At 38.6% G+C, this 24,300-nt stretch overlaps 1 protein-coding gene across 6 annotated transcripts in view; it reads left to right on the top strand.

The window, feature by feature from the left end:
* Positions 1-1,406: 1,406 nt before the first annotated feature.
* Positions 1,407-24,300, top strand: part of CASK (calcium/calmodulin dependent serine protein kinase) — a 139,735-nt gene continuing 116,841 nt past the window's right edge. For all 6 annotated transcript variants that reach the window (XM_031060182.1, XM_031060186.1, XM_031060185.1 and 3 more), the window contains exon 1: positions 1,407-1,522. The gene's annotated coding sequence lies outside the window, so the exon portion shown is untranslated. The remainder of the gene's footprint in view (positions 1,523-24,300) is intronic.

Genomic DNA, 24,300 nt, shown 5'->3' with positions numbered 1-24,300 from the left:
CATGTTCTCTGTCAGAAATAATCCTATTTCAACAAATCATTGCAAGTATGTTGTACGTTGAAAGAGTACAAAACCTGGAGTTTAGTTTTCTGAGTACAGGTTTGGTAGTGTGATGGATTACACACTTCAGATCATCTGGTGTGTAAAGGAATACCAAAAGCCAGTTATTAAGGTTTGTAAGTGCCCTCAGAGGGACATTTCTGCCTCCTCAGGGTGCCTTTTATTTTGAGAATGGTGTTGCTTTGCAATCCCATTGCTCAAGAAGGTGTCAGCTAACTTCCAGTTCGTTGTTTGAATGGAAGAATTTTTCTTTCAAGCTGTGTTAAAGCATTTATTTCACTCAGCAGGTGAATGATCACTCAATAAACTCTGAACAAAGGCTCTTTCCATCCTCAATTTTTCCCTCACATCTTTTTGAGAAGACTTCAGAATGGATTTCTTTAGAACTCACATGTCTGTCATTACATAAGTAGCAGTAAAAAGGATTGATTTGCTACAGCTAGTGCACTCCTGAAACAATCCTGTTTTGTTTTCATAACATTTATATTTCATGTTTGAAAGCTCAACATACCCTGTTTATCTGATTGTATTGGTTGTTATTAACATTGGACAGAAGATTCCATACTAGAAGTTAAGGCACCAGAAACTTAAATCACCTACTAAAAGGTGCTTCCAAAAATACACGTTTGCGCTGGTGGTTTTTAAAAGGTTGCCATTGTTCTAACTGATGTTTTGGCAAATGTAACTTCAATTTCAAAAAATAACTACTCTTTTTATTTGAGTGAAATAGTGACATTTGTATGAACTAATTTTCATCTTTTAATTTCTTACTTCTGGGATTCTCTAAGTGTCAAAAATGAGAGAAAATCATGAGCTTTTGTGGAATTTCAAAGTATTGTAATGGAGGTTGTTTGTATCTAGTGATGCCATACTTGAAATAAATCTAGTTTATGTAAAACAGACAAACTGAAACTGCTCACAATTCTGTTACTCTTCTTGTTGTCCATTATCCTTTCAGATTAGGACTGAGAGAAGGAATGGCTTTCTCACCTCTGTTTACCTCTACCTCCCCATTTGGATTTTGCATCTAAATAAGGTCCACTTAAAATTTAATAGTGATGATGTCAGTTGCACATTACATAAGGTTTCTAAGAGTATAGCCTTTCTGAAGGGGCAAGGCAAGAGAAATGTCTTTAATATAGGAAAATAGAGAACTCAGTGATGTTCTTTGCGCCAGTCAGTGGTCGGAACCATTAATTTTACATTTAATGGGCAGCAAGGACGAGATGTATATTCTGTGTAAATACTACACCTGAATGCACAAATCAAAACCCTGTTGAGAAGCAGGGGAATTGTGGCCCAGTGAGGAGGAGGAGGATAGTTTTTCATGGCTGGTCTCTGTGTTGCAGGGGTCCCTTCAGCGTCGTGCGGCGATGCATCAACAGGGAGACGGGGCAGCAGTTCGCTGTGAAGATCGTCGATGTAGCAAAATTCACTTCAAGTCCTGGATTAAGCACAGAAGGTAAGAATTAATAATTAAGCAAACTCCCAGCAGACAGGTTTTTTTGATTTGTCAGCCTTTCCTATGTTTGCGCTCTTTATGGTACTTTCTGTTCTATATTTTCTAGAAGTTTTAAAGCAATGTTGTATATCTCAAAATTAGCTTAGTGCTTGCATTTCTAATCTTTAGTAGTTTCTACATATATTCAGTGGTGATCATAAATACTAGAAAGATAGTTAGGTCTAAGCCATTTCTATTTCTGTTTGGATTTTTTTGTCTTAAGAATGAATTTTGTAAAGAAAAAGTAGTTCTGAGTCAAAAAAGCATACACAGGAAGGAAAGCAAGAACACATGAGTTTTGGTTATTCTAGTCTAGATTTAGCAAGTAGTTTACTATAAATGGGTGAAGACTTGCTATTAAAATGCAAATTATATAAAAATATATTTTTATGTAGTCAGGATTACAGGCAATGCTGCAGAACTGCTACAGTGCAAACCCAAGGCTATAACTCTCTAACATTTCCTGCTTTAGAGTAAAACAATCTATGTTGAATACACAACTTGTGTGTGCATAAAGTTCTTCTTTTACCCTACATGGAGAAGAGCATTGGCAGCTGAGTGACACTTGCTGAATTCTGCATGTCCTGTATATTTTTTTTGGAGATCATATTCTTTTGTGCAGTTCTGTTTTTGGGGGGTTCCACTGATGCCATGAAAGTCCTTGTGAACCCTACTTCAGCAAAAAAGGATCAATGACTTTTGTTGATGTTTAAAACAAACAGTATCTTGAGCCTTAATGACTAGCTTGATTTACAAGGTAAATCACAGGTCTTGCTTCAAATTTTAGCAGATATTTTCATGTAATAATGCCATTGTTGTTTCTTTTTTCTAGCCCTGTAACAAAATATAAGCCACATTTCCCACAGTAGTCAGCTTCTAATTAGCTCCATCATGGTTTTGGCAAGTTATACCAAAACCACTGCATTCTGAGCTACTGAATGTTTATTAAAATGATTTGATACCTTTTAAATAAATAGTGTCCAAATTCTTTTTTTTCTAAGCCTCATTTGAACTGCTGATGATAGGACACATTTCTGCCTTTGGTGGAATATTACCTTCCTGGCTCCATGACAGTAAAATTCAACCTTTTGAGACCTTGAAGAATTTCTGAAAGGGAAAAGTCATAGGTAAAAGAGAAGGGACTCATCAGGAGGAAAAGAAAAGCCAACAGTAAAAATAGATTAACTGAAAAAAGGATAAATGTGGATGGTTTGCAATTTCTGCCTGGGTCTAAAGAATAGGCTTGGGACTGTATTAAGAAGTCTGGGGTTTTTCCAGTTCCACTTTTGTTGTATTGTAATTTTAATTCAAGGTAGCAGATCATTGAGGTATGATCATAAACATTTTCTGGGTTTAGTGGTGCTTTGTTTTGTTTTGTGGTTTTGGATTGTTGTTTGGGTTTCTTTGGTTTTGTTGTTTTGAGGTTGGTTCTTTTAAAGGTTTTGAATTGTTATGCCTTAGATTTGTAATATTAAGACACAAAGACACATAAATGTGTAAGTGAGCGTGGAACAAGTTCTTACCTCAACATAAGAATGTGAATTTTTCAAACTCTTCCCATCTTCTGTACTCTTTGTTCTTCCTCTGTTTTTCATTGGCTTGTTTTTTAGTTGGGTGTTTTTTACACCTCTGCTCTATCTAGGTTCTAGGGGGGGTTTAAAGATTTTTTTTTCCTAGTTTGTTTGTTTATTTCTGATGTGGCATTTCTTAAGCACATTGGTGGGCAGCCACCATGGTGGTATTGATATAAAGTAAATATACACCTGTGAGGAAGCTGTGTTTGTAAACTGTGTTGAAGTGTCAGTCGTAATGAAGTAATAAGATTAACCCTTGGAGATACTCTTTACCTTGAAGTTTTGACCTCTGCAAGTTCAATTTGCTCTTGAAAGTTATTTTTGCACAACTCTCCACCTCCAGTCTTTCTTTGAGGCACAGGAGTGGGAGAACAGGACATTCTGCATGTGAGGGAGCTGATGACATTTCCTTCCATTAATTCATATATATCTAGATTGCTTAGAGCTAAAGGTCCCAATATGCCTCCACACTTTCAGATTAAATCTAAAACGTCTTTGTTCTTGAGTGCTTTTACATAAATACCCCTGTAGGATGATGTGTTCATGGGTAAGAACTTCATTTTTGTTTGTCAGCAGTGTACTCCTGTGGCAAAGGCAGCCAACTGCAGAGCAGAGCGTTGCAGAAGTGCAGCCAGCCAGGCAAAGCAAGAGATTGTTCCCTCTGTTCATCCCTTGTGGGGCCACACCCGGAGCACTGTGTGCAGTCCTGGTCTCTCCAGTACAAGAAAAGCAATGATGTGCTGGCAGGAGTCCAGCAGAGATGGACTGAGTTGGTCAGACCTTAATAAGAGAAGCTGAGATGAGATTTGGTGCTCTCTCCAATTACTTCATAAAAGGATAGATAGCAGATGGAGCCAAACTCTTGATTTGAGCACACAGTGAAATGACAAAAGGCCATGTGAACAAATTGCAACATGAAGAAATGCCAATTAGAGGCAAAGAAAAGAAAAATCTGCACCTGATTGCACAGAGAGTTCGTGGAGAACATCCTCAGAGATGCTCAGAGGTGAATTGCACAAGGCTCCAAGCTGCCAGGTCTATTTTGACCTGCTTGGAGCAAGAGTTTGGACTAGGTCACCTCCAGAAGGTCCTTCCAACCTAGATGATCCTGTGGTGTTTGTAGCAACATGTAAATCTGTGGGCCAATATAGTTGCAGTTCTACATAGGGAGAAAATTTAGGCATAGCATTACTGTGCTAAAAAGGAGATAATTTAAAACTAGTTTTGATACAACTTTTAAAACTAGTTTTGATTTCTTTAACCTGTGAGACAGCAGGGCACTGAATAGATTTTAAAGGGACTGTTTTCTAAACAATTCTTTTAGAAAAATACATACTGGTGTCTTACAATAATGGTATCTCCTTATCAGGGTAACAAAAACAAGCTGAAATGCTTCTCTAGGCTGATGTGTTACCAGTTGGTGTTATTGTGGGCATTTGTGGCATATGATGGTGAAGCCACTAGCTCATAAGACAAACTTTTATCAGGTATGGTGCTCTTTCCATAAGGCTGCTCAGTACTCACAGCATGTGTAGACACAGACATCTCAAGTGATTTTTGTGTCTCGCTGCATCTCTGGAGTGGTTTGATAATAGCAGGGAAAATTAATGCAATGTAACAATGCCAGACAGCTAGCAAATCTAATCTAGGCTAAATTCTATTGGATTTATGTATTAGTATTCATGGTCTTGCATATTGTGTATCATCAGTCTCTGTAGTGTTGTAATTCAGCCATATTAATGAAGTATATTGACACCTTGTCACTGCTCAAGCGTCCACGTGATCTGCTGGATTAATGTTGGATATTTTACATGTTGACAGATTCTACTACAATTCGCTCATATCACAGAGATACAAAAAAATCAAAAATAAGAAAATGTGAAGGTTGAATATTTTTAGACATAAAGAGTCTCTTTTTTGCTGTTCAGTTGAGAGAATCCATGTGGAAGAGTACTTGATGCTCTCAGAAGCCAGTAGTAGCAGACTCATTGAGGTCTAAAAAAACATATCAGTGTAAATAAACTTATTTTCAAGTACAGCTCTTAGTTGCTATACTCAGAACTTCTGGTATAGAAAACTGTGAGTAGCATATTCCTTATTTCTGAATTTGTTACAGCTCACATCTTAGTTTGGCTGTCCATTTCCTCTGCTGCTCTCTTCACATCCTATGCATTTTCTCTTGTCTTTTTTCTCTGCACAGCTTGCTTGTCTGATTTTTAGTTACCTTCTCTAACACAGGCACCATTTCTCAGGAACAGAATTGTGATCAGTCCTTACTACTTAGAAGCCAATACGCATTATTTATCTGCCTTTTCTTAAATCTAGATTGCTTTCTTGTAACATGCTGAGTGTTTTTTAAAGCAATTTAAAGGGCAGTGTTTTGTGCTTATAGTGCATTGAAGTTGTTTTTCAGAATTTAATTCAACATATATTAGGTTCTCTTACCTGTAGTTCATTTCTTTAGGAATGTCCTCACAAAGTGGTTACCAGTTCTTCTCCAGCCTTCTAATACTCTATACCTTATTTATTAGGATGATGTGTGTGGTTGATACACAGGTTTGTATGCATTCAGGCCATGGGAAGCTGAATGAATACGCTGATAAGGACAGATTGAGGTTTTCTTCAGAACCCAAACTGGTTCTTCTGGAAGCAGGCTGTGGAAACAGTCTGCAAAATGCTTTTGTCTGTGACAAAGAGCAAAATTGTAACCAAGAAAGCAGTGTTTTAAATACAGTTCTTGGACTACTACTAGCACAGAGACGGGCAAGATAATGAAATCAAAAGTGGCCTTGCTGTGCATAATCCACTTCAGGAGAAGAATTCCAAAATTATTTAATGGGGCATTGGAATGAAAACTGGGAGGGTTTTGTGGTGTTTTAGTGGTTGTCTTCTGGTGTTTTTTCCTCCACAAAGGGGCCCACAGATCTTATCCCTGAATAACTTTCAGATTGTGAGATTTTCTCAAAGTTGAGACCTAGCTCTTGTTCCACTTATTTCATTAAACAGTTTACCCTTTTTGGTTTTGTTATTTTTATTTATTTAATCTATTTAGACTTTCATTGTTTAGAATCATTTTGTGGGGGCAGTGTTTTCAAAAGGCTTTATTTAGTTCATAATGGAATTGCATGACAGTATCTTTAGCTTTTGGTACTGGAAGGCTGTAGTGAATCATAGGTTATTTTTCACAAAAGTATCTGTAAGATTTTGCACTTCCCTCCCTGCATGTTTTCAAGGGTTTCAGAAAAAAAAATGTACTGTCAGCATTGAGCTCATCTCTTTTGAGTAAAAAATACTACAAATCTGTATGTCATCATATTTCATGATACTGTACCATATATAGACTGGATTTGAAGAAAGAACGAGTGACTCATTGCCTTTGATTTGGAAATACCAACTAATCTGGAATTTCTGGTCATTGTCAGTTCTGCGTTGTACCATATTTCACAGATAAGGGCAGGTGCCTTCCTTCTGTATGACATTGTTGGGCCCACACCTGAACTATTGTGCCCAGTTTGGGGCTTCATAATTTGAGCTGGAAAGGTCCCTGCAAAGGACAAGATAATCAGGACCCTGCAGGACACGATGGGCAAAGCGAGGTTGAAGAAGCTGGGTTTGTTTGATCTGGTAAAGAGGAGGCTGAGAGGGTGTTATAATGTGTTCTTCAACTACAAAAATGTCAGAGCTGAGCTGTCCTTGAGTGGAAGCTGCTGGAACACAGGGAAATGCCAGGAATTGTTGCTTGGAAGGTTCAGGTTGGACATGGTTTTCAACAGTTTGCTCAATGAAGTCACAGCAATCCTGACCCAGTGTGTGCAGCAATCTCACATTGAGTGGGGGTTGGACCCAATGTCCATCAGAGGTCATTTCCCACCAGCTTTTGTGATCTAAAGAAAACAGGAAGAAGGCACCATTATTGGTTTCATTTCATTGAAGGCAGAAAATATGAGGATATTTCAGAGAGTGAAGAGCTCTGTACCAGCTTGACTTTGCTTTGAATTACCATTTTAACCCTGTGAGAAGCCATAATCCAAGTATTTAGTGACTGTAATGTTGCAGGTATAACTGCTGTTACAGAGGAGTTTTCTTGAAGACTCATCTAGTGTGTGTGTCTCAGTGGTGAAGAGTTCGAGGCATCTTTTTATAGACCACAAAAATCACATGGTATTAGTGACACCTCTGTTCATAAGAAAATGCACAAATGTGGAATTTTGAAAAGAAACTCTCTAAAATCTTGCTGATTTAAAATAGTCTGACTGTCATGGAGTTTATGTTGCTGGTACTTAAAATACCACTATAGTTTCTGTGTGGGCTGTACAAACAATAAAGCAAGCTGGGGTAAAGAGGTGGGAAGAATTTAGATTAATCATGTACCTGTGGTAATATAAAATCAAATATAAAAAATAATGCTTTTTAGGAATTTATTTTTTTTAAAGAATGTCTGGGTCATGATGGAAGGGACCTGTAGTAACTTATGCCTCTCAGGAGGACTTGAAGATCAATACTTGAAGTCACTTTTGATGTTTGTAGTCTCAAGACTCTGCCTATCTGGGGAATGCATTGTTCCTGTCTCAGCTCTCTTTCCACAAAGGGGTAGGATCAGGACGAGGAACTGGTCCTGTTTTGGTACTGAGAATGTTGCCTGAGCCTTTCTGAGGGGTTTACTACTTTAACTTAATGAAGGATTTGAGGTTTCTTTGTTTTTCTGGAGAAGCTGTCAGCTGGTTTGGTTATAAATACAGTTCTTTCTATGAGGAGTACAAATTTCATAAATATCTAATTTTAATAACTCTGCTGTGACTTTCATAAACAAAGTGTCATTAGAATTAAATACTTCTATGCAGAAGTGTGACATAAGAGATGGAAGCAGGCTTTTCCCCCAGCAGCACTTCTGTAAGTGTGGCAGCATGTTTACCATAGAACAGATCCATATAAAGGATCACAGGAATGCATGAACGCTTAACAAGGGTTTCTTTCATTTTATCCTTGCTACTGAAAGTCAGTTCACTGCAGAAATGGTGCCCATGTTTTTCTGGTTGTAAATACAGAATTCAGTCTTGGGGCCACATTTCATCTGTTTTTGGGTTTTTTTAAGTGTAAAATACAGCATTTTGTATTAGACGTCTTCTTTTTTTTTTAGGATTTCCTGCCATGTGCCCAGATACAGGCATCCAGGAGTGGGATACTAAGTGTCACTGATCAAATTATCATTGTTTTGACCTCATGTGGAGTCACACAGGAAAATTCGATTCATCCCTATCAGAACAACTTACTACATCAGAGTGCTTTGAAGCAATTATCCAGATCATAATCCAAAGAGTTACAGAGATCAACTACATGGTATTACTTTACTTCAAGAACATAAAATTTCAGTAAATACTGATGCAAGCATATTAACAGCAGTGTTCATGAAACATTTTTCTTTTCCATCTTCAGCAGTGAAAGCTTGGGAATTTATTACACCCACTTTAAAGCATAAAAGCATATTTACCTAATTTTTTTATGCACTGTTGCTTAGTAGAAGGAAAATAATTAAGTTTTTATGTGTCTCAAGCAATTGGTTCTTTATTCCTTCTAATCAGTCTCTAGAAAAAGGACAGCTTTGTTTGCTGTGTGACTTCAGTCCCTTGCCTTTAACATGTATCTGATTTTCAGGGTTTAGGACAGCACTGAACACACAATGGCTCTGCAGGAGTGCACCTCTTCCTCCCTCTCTTTTAATCTTTGCTGCTTGGCTGCTTGCTGGCTCTGACAGCTTTGTTCTTCTGCTCTTGGTTTCACTGTGGTGCCAGCAGTGTGAAAAATGACTGCTGTGCCCAGTGGCTGAAACCACTGTGGACTTGCTGCCAGATGTTTGCCTGACATTATCATGAAGCTGCTTTTGAGAAAGGTGTCATGCGGCTGAGCAGCAGGAGCAGGCAACATTTCCCAGCTTTATAAATAAAAATGGTACACTTTACAGGTTTCAAAATGCAATTACATCAAGTGTATTTAACTGCCATTTTAATAAATATTCATTCTAAGAATAACTTATTAGGGTGCTAATTAAAAAATTGCTGTATCTTGGAATTCTTAGAACACATATAATAATGGAAATGATTATGTAATTAGCACTAAACAGAATTTATGCAGCAGATAATAGATAATTTAACTGTTATTTTTATTACATAACTGAGTATTCAGTTGGCCTAGTTTGGGGTTTTTTAAGTAATCATAATTGATTAAAAAGTGCTCCTACAGTAACATCTCTGTTACGTTTTTTCTCACTTTATGTAAGAGGCACTAGAACAGGTTACCCAGGGAAATTTTGGATGCCTCATCCCTAGAAGTGTTCAAGGCCAGGTTTGATGGGGCTTTGGGCAACCTGGTCTAGTGAGAGGTGTCCCTGCCCATGGCAGGGGGTTTGGAACTACATGGTCTTTAAGTTCCTTTCCAACCCAAACTATCCTGTGATTCTATATCACACTTCCATAGATGTGAAATAAGAAAATATGTTCACATTTGTAAACAAGAAAATAAGACTAGTGACAAGAAATATTATGTTGAAAACTTTCTTTAAACTTCATGTCATTTAACCCAGTGAAATAAGGTTTTTCACTTAAAAGTTAATTCCTCTTTATACATATAATATAGGGCTTAGGGAGCATTTGATTAAAATCTTTACTGAAATAACTAGTGAATCTGTTTGAGCTGTGTATAATATTGAACCATTTTTCAAGGAAATAAACATAATTTATGTTCATTTTGGCCATTTCAAGTGTAACAGGGTATTTGCTAATTCAGGACAACTTCAGTGAAGATTTATGTTTATACATCACCTCACCTGGACAAAAACTGGTTGGTCCTTGAAACCTGTTGTTTGAATCCCATCTGTTCCCAGGAGCTCACACCCATTTAGAATGCAGGTGTCACTGAAAATTAAACTTTAAAATACTTTAAATTCTTAGTAGGTTTGGCAGAAACATTTTCAGATAGGGCTTGTGATCCAGCATGAATCACAGAAGTGAAAAGGTATGCTGCAGTTAATACCACTTATTCCAAAGAGGATGATGCCTGTGGGTGTACTGAATAGCTTACAAAAGTCTTGGAGATAGCTGTCCTAGGTTTGTTCTGTGGGGGTTTTGCCAGTGGTAAGCCTGTCATTGAAATGCTCATCCCAGTCAGCTGCAGGTGCATCCTCAGTCAGGCACTCTGAATATGACTCTGCTCTGCAAATCATATCTCCCAAACCATAGTGTGAAAGATTGTAGCTGAGCAGGATTCTCAAGAGCCTAATCCTTGCTCTGCCCAAAAATAAAATATCACAGGCACACTTCACTGCTATTCAAAAAATGCTTTAAAATCTCATACTATTTCAGCCTTGTCTGTCCCTTTACTGAGTATTAGTTGGATGCATAGGACAGTTTAAGAGTATGATGACTTATGTATTTGCATTTGGTATTTAAATTTGTGAAGTATGCAGCAAAAGAGATGTTTGAGAACTCAGTGTTGTGCCAGTTCTGAAACAGCCTGAAGCACCTGAGGCTAATGAACTGTTAAATGTATTTACACAGATGTGCACCCAGATGTGATGGTGTTCACAGGGGTCTTAGGATGAGGGAAGAGATGAGGATCTGACTCCATGTTTCAGAAGGCTGATTTATTATTTTATTATATATATTGTGTTAAAACTATACTAAAAGAATAGAAGAAAGGATTTCATCAGAAGGCTAGCTAAGAATAGAAAAAGAATGATAACAAAGGCTTGTGACTGACTGACACAGTCCGGACAGCTGGACTGTGATTGGCCATTAATTAGAAACAACCACATAAGACCAATCACAGATGCACCTGTTGCATTCCACAGCAGCAGATAACCATTGTTTACATTTTGTTCCTGAGGCCTTAGCAGGAAAGGATTTTTCATAAACCATGTCTGTGACACCCAGAAGTGCTGACAGAGCTTAGAGATACCACTGAGAGGACATTCAGGATAATCTTGGAGTGAACAAAGAGAGGGAGAGGTGCCCAAGGACTGGAGGAGAGCAGATGTCTCTCCTGTGGTGGCCCCAAGGTGAGCCGGAGCCAACCATGAGCTTTACCCCTGTGGTAAAGAGGAGCCAGTGGCATCCTGAGCTGCCTGGGGCAGAGTATTGGCAGCAGGTGGAGGGTGGGAGGGAGGTGTCCTGCCCCTCCTCAGCACTCCTGAGGCCACACTGCACTGCTGGCTCCAGTTCTGGATCCCCAGAACAGGAGGAACATGGAGGTACCAGAGAGCCCAGCAAAGGGCTGGCACCAGGTTGAAGGGACTGGAACCTCTCTTCTCTTGTTCTGAGAGGGCTGTTTAAGCCTGGAGAAGGAAAGGTTCAGGAGGATTTGTTGATGGGTACAAATTTGACAGGGCCAGGCTCTTCTCAGTGGTGCCCAGGGACAGGACCAGAGGCAGTGGCACAAACAAGCACAGGAGGTTCAGCCTCAGCACCAGGAAACACTTTTTAAACTGTGAGAGTGACCAAGCACTGGCACAGATTGTCCAGGGGGGTTGTGGATTGTTGGAGATAGTCAAAAGCTGCCTGGACACAGTCCTGGGCCATGGGGTCTTGGTAGCCTTGCTTGAGCAGAGGAGTTGGACCACATCACCTCCACAGGTCCTTTCAGCCATTCTGGGATTCCACTTCCTAACTTTGATGGGTTGGTGGCTCTGCTGTGAGCACCTGGCAGCAGCTGAGCCGGGCAGTGTTTGGGCTCTCCCCTGCCCTACATGCCATTGTTTCTCTGTGCTCCTTTGTGGGTGTGCAGATGAGGTTTTATCACATAACCTAATGTTTTTATTTTCTAAAACCCTGGTTTAATTACAGCATCCTTCAGTGTTTGAGATAGAATTTGAGTAAAGCAAATGTATTTGAAAAATAAATTTAGTTTGGAGGGATAAGGAAGGATATTCCTGCTCCAGCTATCCTAGAGCAGTAAACAATGCTTGGAGCTTTTACCAATACAATAAGCCAAATGACAAAGGTGTGTTTCTTAACCCTCTTTGCAAATCAAAGTCTTAATTAAATTTATTTTAAAAAATCTGTAAGTACACTTTTAAAAATATTTATGTTATAAACACTCTCAAGACTTATTTCTTAAACAATATTGTCTTGAAATTCAGCAGAAGTCATGAGGTATGGCCAACTCCTGTTCTGAAAAATTAAAATGCTTTTCAAAACACTTCTGTCTCTGTACACACTCTGTACTCATCTAACAAATCCTGATTCTTGCCAATAGTCCAGAAATAGGCTCTAGCTGTGCTTTATGGAATTCAGGCTGGTTACAAACACAGGGGAGGAAGATAATAAGCATCAGCTGTATTTTCAAATATTTTCTGTTTGGATGTGCTAGTGTGTATTCTGTTCTGGTTTGTGCAATCAACAAAATTCAAAATTCATTGCAGCTGAGCTGCAGTTTGTGTTAATTCATTGATCCAAAGAGACCTTTTTTGACTCTTAAATGCTGGAATTTGTTGTTTTGTGAATCTAAAAATACATGTCACTGTGGTATGATAAATAATGATCCTTGTGCAATAGCACTGTTAGAATGACAAACCTGTGTGCTGCCATAGCAGTAGGACATGGGTGAAACCCCTGTCTTTTGGTTGTGTGGGTTTTGGCTGGGGCAGTTTCAATCCTTTGCAAATCTTGCCTAAAACATTTATTTATTTATTTTATAAAAGCAAAGTTGATGGTTTCTGATGCACAGATTCCTATTATTTTGTACTATCTAGAGTTTTCTGCTAAGTTCAGTAGGTACATCACAATCTTGGGCAATTTTCCCATCAGTCAGCTGCAAACATTCCTCTTGGAGCTTTTCTGCCCTTACTGGTGTTTAATGAGATTTGAGATGAACATGTTTTTGAGCTATAGGCAATGGAATTTACAAAAATTTACAAAAGTAAGGATGTGTTAGCAAACCTTAATAAACCCCTTAAATAATTGGTTGGGAGTGAGAATTACAGGGTTTAAAATGGGGAGCATATTTTTGATCTGTACTGTATATATGTGTGTATATTCATAATAAAATGAACACATGTAGCATAATCCTCCTATGATCCAACTGCTCTTCCAGCTGAAAAATTAAGCATGGAAAAAATGGTGAAGCTGAAGACCAGTGACAGAGTTCCACAATTGTACTGCAGTTGTAGAAACTGCACACTGATTTCCATGGAAATTTTCATTCTAACTTCTGCATCAGCAAATACTTATGAGTAATACATGAAATATGTAGAAGCTGAGAGCTCTCCACAGTCTGTCATTATGTAGGAGAGTGTTTAGTCCAGTTGTACACAGTGCCAAGCAATGACTCTTTCCCAGGGTAAGAGTTGCTTCAGATGGGGAAAAAAGAATAGATTTGTAATATTTTTAAGTAAAAAAAATCTTTGAGAAAAGACAAATATTAAGAGAAACAATTGGGTCTGCTTGATATGAAGGCAGATGGAAATACTTGTGTTTGGAAACTATCTTGTGAAAGTATCTCTTGGCTAACATACACAGTAGAATACTGAAGCTTTTTAGCTGCTCAGTCAAGAGAAGCATGGAAATTTAAATAAGTCTAAGACCTGAAAGTCCTGAGGATATCTATGAACTTGTTTCTTCAAAACTTCCTACATTTTATCTGATGTTCGAGTTCTACCATCCCTACCATCAGTTTTCTTCCAGTATATTCCTTGTTTTAATGGAGTGAAAGAAGTTAGGTACAAGCAATAAATTATTGTCAACACAGTTATATTTTAGGTAAAAATTCACTTAATAAAACCTTGAATGAACATATTTTATATTAATTAAATTTTATCTTTAATACTGCATTGAATTTTTTTCTGGTTCTGTGTTTTAAAACATGTATAAGCATAAGTCTGGGAGAGAGAGCTGTGTTAACCAGCTCTGTGTGTTACTGAGCCCTTTCTGGCATGGCATTTTCCAGCTACAAGCCATCTATTTTAATGATGACATTTACCAGGGACAGGCTACTCACACTGAATATATTGTATGTATTTGATTTCCTAATATGAATCCAACCAACAAATACACACAGTGACAGTGAGTAAATTGGCAATGTAAGTAAAATCACTGTGATCTATGGTTGGTTTGCTTAAAATCTATGACAGAGATTTTCATGGAATGGTGGATTTTTTTTAAGATCACTTCATATGAGTAAGATTTATGGTGTGTTTCTTGGTTGGGGGAGGGGGTTTGTTCTGTGTATTTCTTTTGCCTACAATATTCAGTGTTCAGGATTTTTTTCTGTTTTTTGAAGTTGCTGTAGAAGGAAAAGCCCAATTGCAAAAGAGGCTGGTGCTAAAAAGCAATGTTTTGTTGGTTGAGAGTGTCTTTGCATTTGTTAAGGCAGTTAAATAAGAACTTAATTTTAATACTTTAAATAACTAAAAAATTACTTTACAGATATATTCTAAGTTCCACTGAAAGCTCCTAGCACAGTCAGCAGTCTAAACCCCAAGCTTCTTGATTTCCTTTAGAAGACTAAATAAAATTAAATTTCAAAAATCTAGTTTTATCTACTGTGACAGAACCAGTTACTGTTGATTTCTTAATGTCTGTCACTTTTAACATTGCCTGTGATATACTGACAATTTACAGTTGCAGGTCTTACTGAAAAAATTGCCTTAGTTTATAGCATTATGAGTAGTGAAAATGACTTATGAAATACTACTTTGCCTGAGCAAAGTATATTTTTTTCCTTTGCAAATCAAATTAGGATTTGAATCCAAGTCGCTGCCGCAAAAATGTTTGTTACAATATGTATATGTTGCACATCTCTTTTCAGGTCTGTACAGGTTATCATTGCTGCATCCTCTTGTGTCCTCTTTGAAAAGCTGTTCCAAGCTGGAGCCTGTGTTTCCAGCAAGGACTGGACAAGTGGGGCTGACAGGTTTGCAGAGAAGCTTTTCATCTCTGATGTTGTAGTTCTACAGGAGCCAATCTTGTGCTGCAGGCTGATAGGGCACCCACCATCTCCACCTCTGAATAGCTTATCTGATAGAGGGGAAAACCAGTGAAGGAGCTAGGCTTCCCTGGAAAGGTAGGATGGTAGCATCTATTAGATGTCACTGTCTGTGCAGTGTGTGGGTGAGTATCAGTGCTTTGCATCCTCCCCTTCCCCCTCAGGAGGACTGAACAGCTCCTGGCTGCTGAAGGGGAAGGGAAAGCTCTGTTTCTTCATTCCACCTTCCTTACTCGGCACTCCTGTGACTTCACTTGGGTTTGCTTTGGTACTTTTTTTACCTTTGGGCTGATTCATTTTAATTCAAGTTGGGGGGAAAAGTGAAGAGAAGACTTGCACCCTAAGTCTCCTAGTCTTTACTGTCTTGTTGATTGGCTTGCTTCCTTTTTTAAATGCACCTTATTTAGAAACCTGTTAGGGTTGAAGAGGAATTATCCTCTTAAGGGGGAAAGCAGAAGCAAACATAGTTTGAGTTTGTTCAGTTGAGACTTTTGATATTCCCTTTAGGGGAAGATAATTCTGTGTGCTCTGTGTTATTCTGGAATCTGAGATAAACTGGTGTGAAATGGTCAGAAAACAGAAGAGATTTTCACTTCTTCCAGGGGCTACCAGTGACTCTGTTTAAGACAGAAATGCAGGCTGTGTTTTTGGAGTAGGAACTGTAAGAGCATGTATTGTCAATAGCTATAGTTGATACTACAGTTCTTTCCTAAATAGCTCATAGGCATTGTTCTGAGTTTGGTTGTTTGTTTTGGTTTTTTTTTGCCTTAAACTGCGAGCACCCTAGCTGGAGAAAGTGCATGCACAAGGTAACACAATAGAGGGAGAGGAGAAAGCCTCAAATCTTATCAGAACTGCAATAAATAGTAGCTTATCTATGTTCCTGTCGGCTTGGTAGGACTGGTCAGCAAATAAATACCAATTAAAGATGTGAAAATATGCGCTTCGTTCTAGAAATGGTCTGGGCTACCAGGCTTTGTGCCACCAATTCCCTTGTTTTGGTCAGGTCCTGTTTGGTGTGGTCTGTCTGTGTGGTTAACTCCTCTTACTCTGGATTACTGAAGGTAATTCAGCTCTTTTTGTGTCCTCATCCTCACTTTTACCCATCGCATACCCAAATGAAGAGTTTCCTAATTTGGAGGTAATTCCAATCAATTTAATTAATTGTCAGTTAACAAACTTTTAATTACTGATTTTGGTATTGAAACAAACGCATTCAAGCTTAGGCAAAACATCCATCCCCCTCCCTGCTCTCCATCCCAGTGGCCACATGTTGGCTTTTTCACTCTTATGTGAAGACTTGGTCATTTGCTGATGCAGGGCACTGCTTTGTTCATTGCTTATCCTTCTGTGTTTTAGAACACAATCAAATCTTCCTCTTTGGTCATGTTTTATTTGGTAACTACTGAGGAATTATGGGCTGTACAGTAACAGTCAAAGCTATTCACAGCTTCAGGGCAGGTTAATCTGTGTTGCAAATGCTGGTCTGAGGACTGAGGGCATTATATTATAATTATTTTTATAAAAATAATTTACATTTTGAAGTCTTTTTCTGTCTTCCATGTAGTAATAGCTACTGCAAGAAAATTTGTTTTCTTCAGTGTTATAAACCCAGATGGGGAGAGAAGGTCTCTTTATCAAATTGTGTCTCTTCTGTGTCAGCATTTAGGCATGTTATGTTGTAGAACAAAGCTTTAGAGCTGGTCATGCTGTGGTGAGTGTTTGTTTGCTGATAGGAAGGCAGGTTTGATTCATATCCTGAATCAAATCTGTATTCTCATGTGGCACTGCAGTAACTTGACTCCCCCTTGCTCTCAGCACTACATTTCACTATCATCTTTGCCTCTTGCAAACTGATGGCTGGATTTGCACAAGGGAAGTAGCTCCTCTGAAGAATGTTGTACCAGGTGAAGAGGATTCTACAGTCCTTTGTTTTGCTGAATTTGCAATTATTCTTCTGAACAACAAACCTTGGACCTTCAGTACCTGTACATGCTTTGTTGCCTCAGTTTGATTCTGTGTTTGTGATTGTCCTCGTTTGTCTGCTGGCCCAAAACACAAATCAGTTACAATTGGCCTGGTTCTGAGGTTGCTTTTAACGAGTAGGAACTGATAAATGTGGGAACACTGGTTTTGCTGAGATAAGGCCAATTTCAGGATTTGCTTCATACATCTTTGAAGATTCTGCCCTCCTGCATCAGTTGGTACAAAGCTTCTAAGTTTTGCATCACCCCACTCATGCTCCATTTATGTTTTGTAGGTACTGGGTGCATAGTTGGGCACTTGTGCATGGTTTTGTTTTGCCTTTCTTGTAATTAATGAGGAGAAGGTAAGAGTTCCTTACCTCAACAAGTGAACAGATTCTGGCTTTGTATCCCTACAGATTGAACTTTCCCCTGCAGCTGTCTGAGACTGTGGGAGCTTAAGAAATCCTGTTCCTTTCATAGCTGGATGGAGCCTGTCTGGCAGCAGACAGTCTTACTGTGCTAGTAGTAAGTTAATTGATGTCACTTTGACATTTGCATGTAGGAAAAGTTGAACTGACTGAAGAAGGGCCCAAGTCCTGTTGAGATTTTAAGGACTACAGTGATGTAACCCTAATTTTCTTTGCAATGTGGTATGTGTTTTACTTGTTTGTGTAAATGGAGATCTTGGTAGCTGAAGCTCTCTGGGAGGGACAGAGGAGCAGTTTTGTTTGTGTTCCTAAATTACCATGGTGTAAATTGTCATTTTCATCTGGTCTGGAGGCTTTTGCACAAAGGCTGACCAGGAAAGCGTTCTGAGATCAGCTAGCTGGCTTTGGTGGCATCCTCTCCACCTGACCTGTTTCCAAGAAGGACTGTGTGTTTCAGGGATCAGGACTCAGGAGAGCTTGTTCAAACAAGCCAGCTCTGTTCTGGGCCTTGCCTGAGCCTCCTGTCTGGGCAGGGCTCTGGTGGGTCCTGTTGCAACTCCATGGCTCCTTAGATCTTGAAAGATGATAGAAAGTCAATGGTTTTTACGCTTTCATCTGATGCTGTCCTGATGAGTTATTTCAATGTCTAAGTCCGTTCTCCATCAGATTTTACCCATTCAAAGAGTGATCAAGCTTCAACTCAAAGATCAATTATTGCTGAATCTTTTGTAACTTGTAGTATCAAGTGAGTATAGTGAACATGTGTTATAGTGGTGAGGAATATCTGTATGCTAGAAAAAGAAGAAAATTATTTGACATTTAAATTTCAAAAATTCAAGATTTTGTAAATTTTCTTACAAGGTTGGGAATTCTTTGTGCTTGCTAATTTTACTATGTGTAAATAATAGATTTGTATCTCAAAATCCTTTTCCAAACTGAAGATGATGAATCAGATTTCATGACTACCAACAGGCTGCTGGATTTGTCTAATATTTATCATGTGAACCTTAGCAGTATTTTAAAGTTAAATTTGCAGTTATAAAACAACAAAGCAAAGAAAATACTCTATAGAAGAAATGGTTGCTACATTTGTGCAGCATTTACGTTTTTACTTCCATTTTTACTTTCATTAACATCCATTGTAGCTGTCCTCAGTTTTATTTGGTACGTGTGTTTTTGCAAAAACTCTTAAAAATGGATTATGACAGATGTGTTGTTTGCTTTGATTCCACTATTCATTGCTGACAGCACACAGCACTTCTGTGTCTATGATTGTTCTTAAGTTGGCACAAGTATCACTTGAATAATATTGCTTGTGGTAACAAAAGGCTTAAATGGATTCCAGTTTCGTGATTTTCTGTGGCATTTGGGAAACAAAAAGGAGAGGAAAGCCAGTTTAATTTAGTACATTTTCAAGATTGCAGCAAAGTTCAAAGCTTTAGGCTCAGGTTCAATGCTGAAGGTTCAAAGCTGTAAAAAATGTGTTGAGTTTTAATTATTCTTCTTTCAGTTAAAGAATGTTATGATGCAGTTAGGCTCTTTTTAAATCCTGCTTACCTAGGAATTATGAATAGGCTAGCCAAACTGACTGTAAAATGTACTATATAAATATATATATATATATATATAGTATTCATTTCTCTGTGCTCTGAGGCCATTTTATTTCCTTAATTAGTTGTTCATGACTGAAGATCTATGGAGCAGGATGATTTAAGCTGTCAAGTCTTAATTCTCCATGTAAATGGAGACTGAGGTGTACTGTAGCTCATAAGAAAAAAATAGGTGCAATAATACAGCTATAGTTAGAAAACATTTGGATGTGCAAAACATGTACAGTGTGTTTTTATTATCTCCTAAGGTTTGTGAGCTGTACCATAGCACCAGCCCAGAACTGCCCCTTGGGAGAGTGGCACCCCCATTTCCCTGCCACTCCATTTCAGGGGGTGTTCATTGGCATTTTCACAGCTTGTGTTTAGCTGGGCTAATGTATTCCCAGGAATCAGGGTCCCTGTGACTTTGAGATGACTCTGTGTGGTGCTAACTCAGGTCCATCATGGTTTATTAATCCAGGTATTGACTGGCAGAGACTCTTCTGTATCATCATGCCCTGAAGCAGCAGAACTGCTGTGCATATACTGCATTTAAGCTCATAAATTCTGCTAGGACCTGAGCTGACTTTTAATTCTGTTGCAGATGCATATACAACCTGCATAAACAGCTCATGGGTTTGCAAATTTGAGTTTTTATGTCAAAGTAGCAGGTGCATAATTCATCTCCTTTCGGAGTGGAGTGTTCTGCCCCTCCCTGCCTCAGTTTCTTGTTCTCCTGCTGCAGCGTTCTGGAGAATGAGAACAGGTTGTGCAGCCTGAGACACACTGGACAGGTTGCTTCACCAAAAGAGATTTGTGAGGAGAGGGAGGTCAGGCTCTGAAATACTGTTTGCTTCTTCCTTCAAGAAAGGGTGGGGAGAACACCTTGTGCAACTCCCTGTGCTTCAGATTATTTTCAGAATCCGGACAAGGCTGTGTTCAGCCTGAGAGTCACGCCTTGTCATGTTACGAGAGTTTTAATTTTTGTTGTGCAGACAGGAAAGGTGCTCTAAAAAGCCTGTGGAATGGGTCAGGGCCCTCCTTAACTCAGATGACTGATGTGTCACGTTTTACACTTCCATGTACCTTATCATGTCAGTGATATTCTTTATCCTTGGCAGGCATTTAACTTGTGAGGAAAGGAAATGTGGGTTTATTTTAACAAAAGGAACCTGCTAACAGTTTCTTACAGTGCTCTTGTAAAGCTATTTTGCAGAGAGGATGCAGATTATTGTCAGTTATTTTACTTCTGTGGACTTCTAAAATATAGTTGTGGATATATGTCTTGATAATGTCTTATATATACAAGCTTATTGTTGCTCTTGCACTTCAGAGCAAGAAAAACTGGCAGAATTTATAAAGGTTTGTTCTTAGTCTAATGGATCATCATTTCAGATTTGAACCCTTGTGAAAGAAATTTAAACAAATTTGAGTCAAACACTTTAGCACCTGAGAAAGGCTCATTCATTTTAGCTCATTCAGTTTGAAAGGGTTTATATGCAAGTACTTAAATAATCTTTGCTCTGTCTAGCAGGAGGAGCTACCCATTATTCCCAGCTGGCTACAAAGCTTTGTATATCCATGTCAGTCCCTCAAAATACCCTGTGACAGTGAAAGAAATTGTGTATTACAATGTGATTTTTGCTGTTGGCATCACATGAAAGTTCAGAGGCAATGGGAAACTCTCTCAAAAGTTAGGTAAAAAGCCATGCAGGTGTACTGTTTTCAAGTCTCATCTCCTACTTCAATACAGGTTCCAAATTCATAGCTTTTTTTAGCTGATCAAACTAACTAGTTGAGTTCTAACTCAACTTTTACCAAGTATGAATTTTAGGTGTTTTTTATCACCAGATAATAAAGAAGGGAAATGAAATAATATTTGCTTAATGCTTGGCTGAGATTAAAGAAGAAAAACTCTTCCTGTCTGTATTGGTGAAGAGAAATCGTCCTTTAAATAACATGAGAAGTTTGTGAATATTATGAAAGAAAATATATCTTTGATGACCTGTAATTGTGCTGGAACTCAGTTAATAGGCGGAATTGTCACTGGATTAGTTCTTTATGGGGGTATGTTACCTCTGTCAGCTTAATGTTTTAGAAAGGAAAGCATAAGTGGCAGTTTGTAAAGATTTGTGGTATTTTTAGCCTCTTGTAAAATCAGAGACAAATCAGGCACGTTAAAACCTTATTCCTTGAGCTGTGACCTCAATGTTGCTAGAAACAGGCTTGAGCTCAGTTGCACTGCCTTCATCATTAACATCTGATTTCTGTGGAATGAAAGGAGGAGAATGTGTTTTAAGAGCATTGGTTTCAGAGGCTTGGAGAAGTATTGCAGCTACACAAGCAGAAAAGGGGCAATGTGCTTCTTAAAAGCATTACAAACTTGGTATGCAGAAGTACTTTATGGATATTTGGTAAGTAGCAGCAAATCTAGTTAAAACTTTGTTGGTTTGTTGGTATGGAATCCTGAAAGTGCTGCTAAAAAGTTCATTTTGTAGTGAATTTTTTAATGACTGTACTAAGACATGCACACCAGTTTCACAAAACTTGCTTTATAACATGTCAGTTAACAAAGAAAACAAAAAAAATCTTCTGGCTTTTGGTAATAATTGCAAAGAGAAGCATGTGCAGAAGTGGAACAAACCAAAATTAAATTTTCTTATATCCTGGATTATTACTGCCTGAGAAGAATTTTCTGGTTCCTGACATTGTTCTGTCACTGAACCAGAAAACAAGTTTTGCTAAGGTAGTTGTTCTCCAGCATTCAGACATCATTCCACTACTCTATTTCCAAGTAGAACAGAATTGGCATAATTCTTACATTTGCTAGGTATTTGTCTATTACTCAGGGTGCACTGTAGGTGCTGTTTGTGCTGAGTTCCATGTGCTGTGCAGGGACTTTGAGAATTCAACTCTCCCTCACAGCAGCATTTACTGCAACTTGTACTATTTTACCTGAGAAAAACTAAATTAACCTGAGCTGTTTGCCCATTAAAACACTGTCAGTCACTGAGCTCTGTGGCACTGTGGAGTTGGAGTAAATTTTAGATGCTGCTGCTGCTTGGTTTGTCCAGACTTGGGTAAAGTAGATGATTTCCTTTCTAGCATTGGTGTGCAACTGGCTTTGTTTTGTATTGGCTGTGCAGAGCCCAGCAGTTCAAGACCAAAGAAACTTTGATCAAAGCAAACAAGTACATTTGTCTGCATGAGAAGCATCTTAGGCAGTCAGTTCCCTTTGTGAGTGCCTTTGGGCTGTTCTGACTGTTGGTGTTCAGCAGCAGAAGCAGTGTGATGGATTATTTAACCCTTCCTCGAGTAGGAGTTACGGACAGTTTGTCTAGACTAGCTGAATGTGTTATGAAGAGATTTGCTCTGTATCTTTAAAATACCAGAGATTTTCTTGTAAAACTGAGATTCTTTCTTACTACCAAAAAGTAAATTTGCCCGTCATTACATTTAAGTAAAGGCTAAGTCACAGAAGAAAAGACATTTCAAAGAAAGAAAAGCCAAAAACCTTCAAATGTTAGAATGATCAGCAAGAGAAATCACTTAATTTTTCAGGATCAGCTAACATCCTCTTCTTGATAATGTTCCATTGCCTTCAAGGGCACTTACTTGATTTAATGTCATTACATTTTAGTACATGAGTACTAAAAACTCACTTAGAGGACTGCAATGTCTATAACCTTTAGTTAACCTGATCAGCCTAAGTGAATTCTGGCCAGAAGATATCAACATTTGGCACAAAAACGTTGTGCCAATCTAAGCATAACATTGGTAATAATGCTTTTAGCACGTTCTGAGATAATGCATTGCCTGTGCTGCCATGGCCAGAGGCTGGAGAGAAACCCTGAACACACACATACACACACCTGCAGCAAAAAGAACCCTCTAGAAATAAACAAATGTACAAAAAATGAAACAACTCCACTCTGGGTGGCTAACCTTTAAAAAAGGAGAAATTCCAGTGGTTTAAAATGAACTACTTGCAGGTTTTAGCTTTCTAAAGCTTTTTGCTAGACTTAATAGCAATAAATACACACTGTGTTATAGTTTGTGGTTTAAATGAAGAATTTCTGGTGTATATGAGCAAACTAAATGTATTCTAGTTGTGTTATACACCTCTCATTGTGTGTAGTGTAGTAGGATACTGGTGTGTGGCCATCTCTGTTTGGAAGCAGAGCAGAGGCTGCTCTTACACAGAATCTGGATAAAAAGGCACTTAGCACTGGATGTACCTTAAATATTTTTGAGTGGCATCTTTTCCCTGCTCTTAGGCATGAACTGTACTTGTCATTAGTCAGATGAAGGGTGCAGAGCTGGCCAAACAAAGCTCTTTGCAGCTGAATCCATGCAGGCTCTGTGTGTGTGTTCAGCTGCTGACTCCACGTGGATCAAAGCTGGAGCTGCGTTGCCACCTAGTGAGAAATCTGCAGGGACTCATGTCCACGTGGAACTGCACAAACTGGACACTACAGATAGGGAAAAGAAATATCACCTGACCTAAAGTTCATGTCTCAGTTTAATTTGAGGTGTAGTTAAACATATGAAAACATAAAACTAAGGCAAGTTAGCATTTCCTGATAATATTGTGAAATCTGGTTTTGTGGCTTCTTTACTCGTTAGGAGAAGGACAGCAGTGTACAAACTGTTGAGATTTGACATATTGTCAGATGTGTTTTGCTGCTGTAATCTGGCCATTTGTTTCTATTGCCAGGCTATCAACGCTGTTGTGCTCTGAGGTGTTTGTGCAGGTTCCCAGGACTAGCCAGAACCAGTCTGGTGGAAAAACAGCTCCACCAGGGAGCTCCACCAAGGGCAGAGGGAAAAGGATTGTTTGCAGTTGAGGTGGATCATTCCTTGATTGTGTTAATGCAGTTGCACAAGCATTGCACCAGCATGAAGGGAAATATGCTGCAGGAGGGGAGAAGCTGACAAAAGAGGGAACAATTGCTGCATTTAATGGGGCTGCTACTTTAAAGTGTTAGTTTTCAGTACAAGAAAGCACAATCAGTGTAACTTTATGAAATTACAGCCTTGCAATTATTTCAGTAAAGTCCACTGTGACCACAGATGTGAGAATTTTGCCAGTTCAGTGCTCCAGTCAGCATGTAGAGTTATTTTATCAAATACACACCTTATGGCCAGTTGTTTCTCTGTTTTATTTTTGTTTGTTTTTAAAAGGAATTTCACAGCATACTCTTGACA

This window comes from Geospiza fortis, unplaced genomic scaffold (genome assembly GCF_000277835.1).
Source record: "Geospiza fortis unplaced genomic scaffold, GeoFor_1.0 scaffold20, whole genome shotgun sequence".
In the NCBI taxonomy this organism is placed as follows: Eukaryota; Metazoa; Chordata; class Aves; order Passeriformes; family Thraupidae; genus Geospiza; species Geospiza fortis.
Note: the sequence above shows the minus strand (reverse complement) of the source record. Positions and strands in the feature narration are given on the sequence as shown.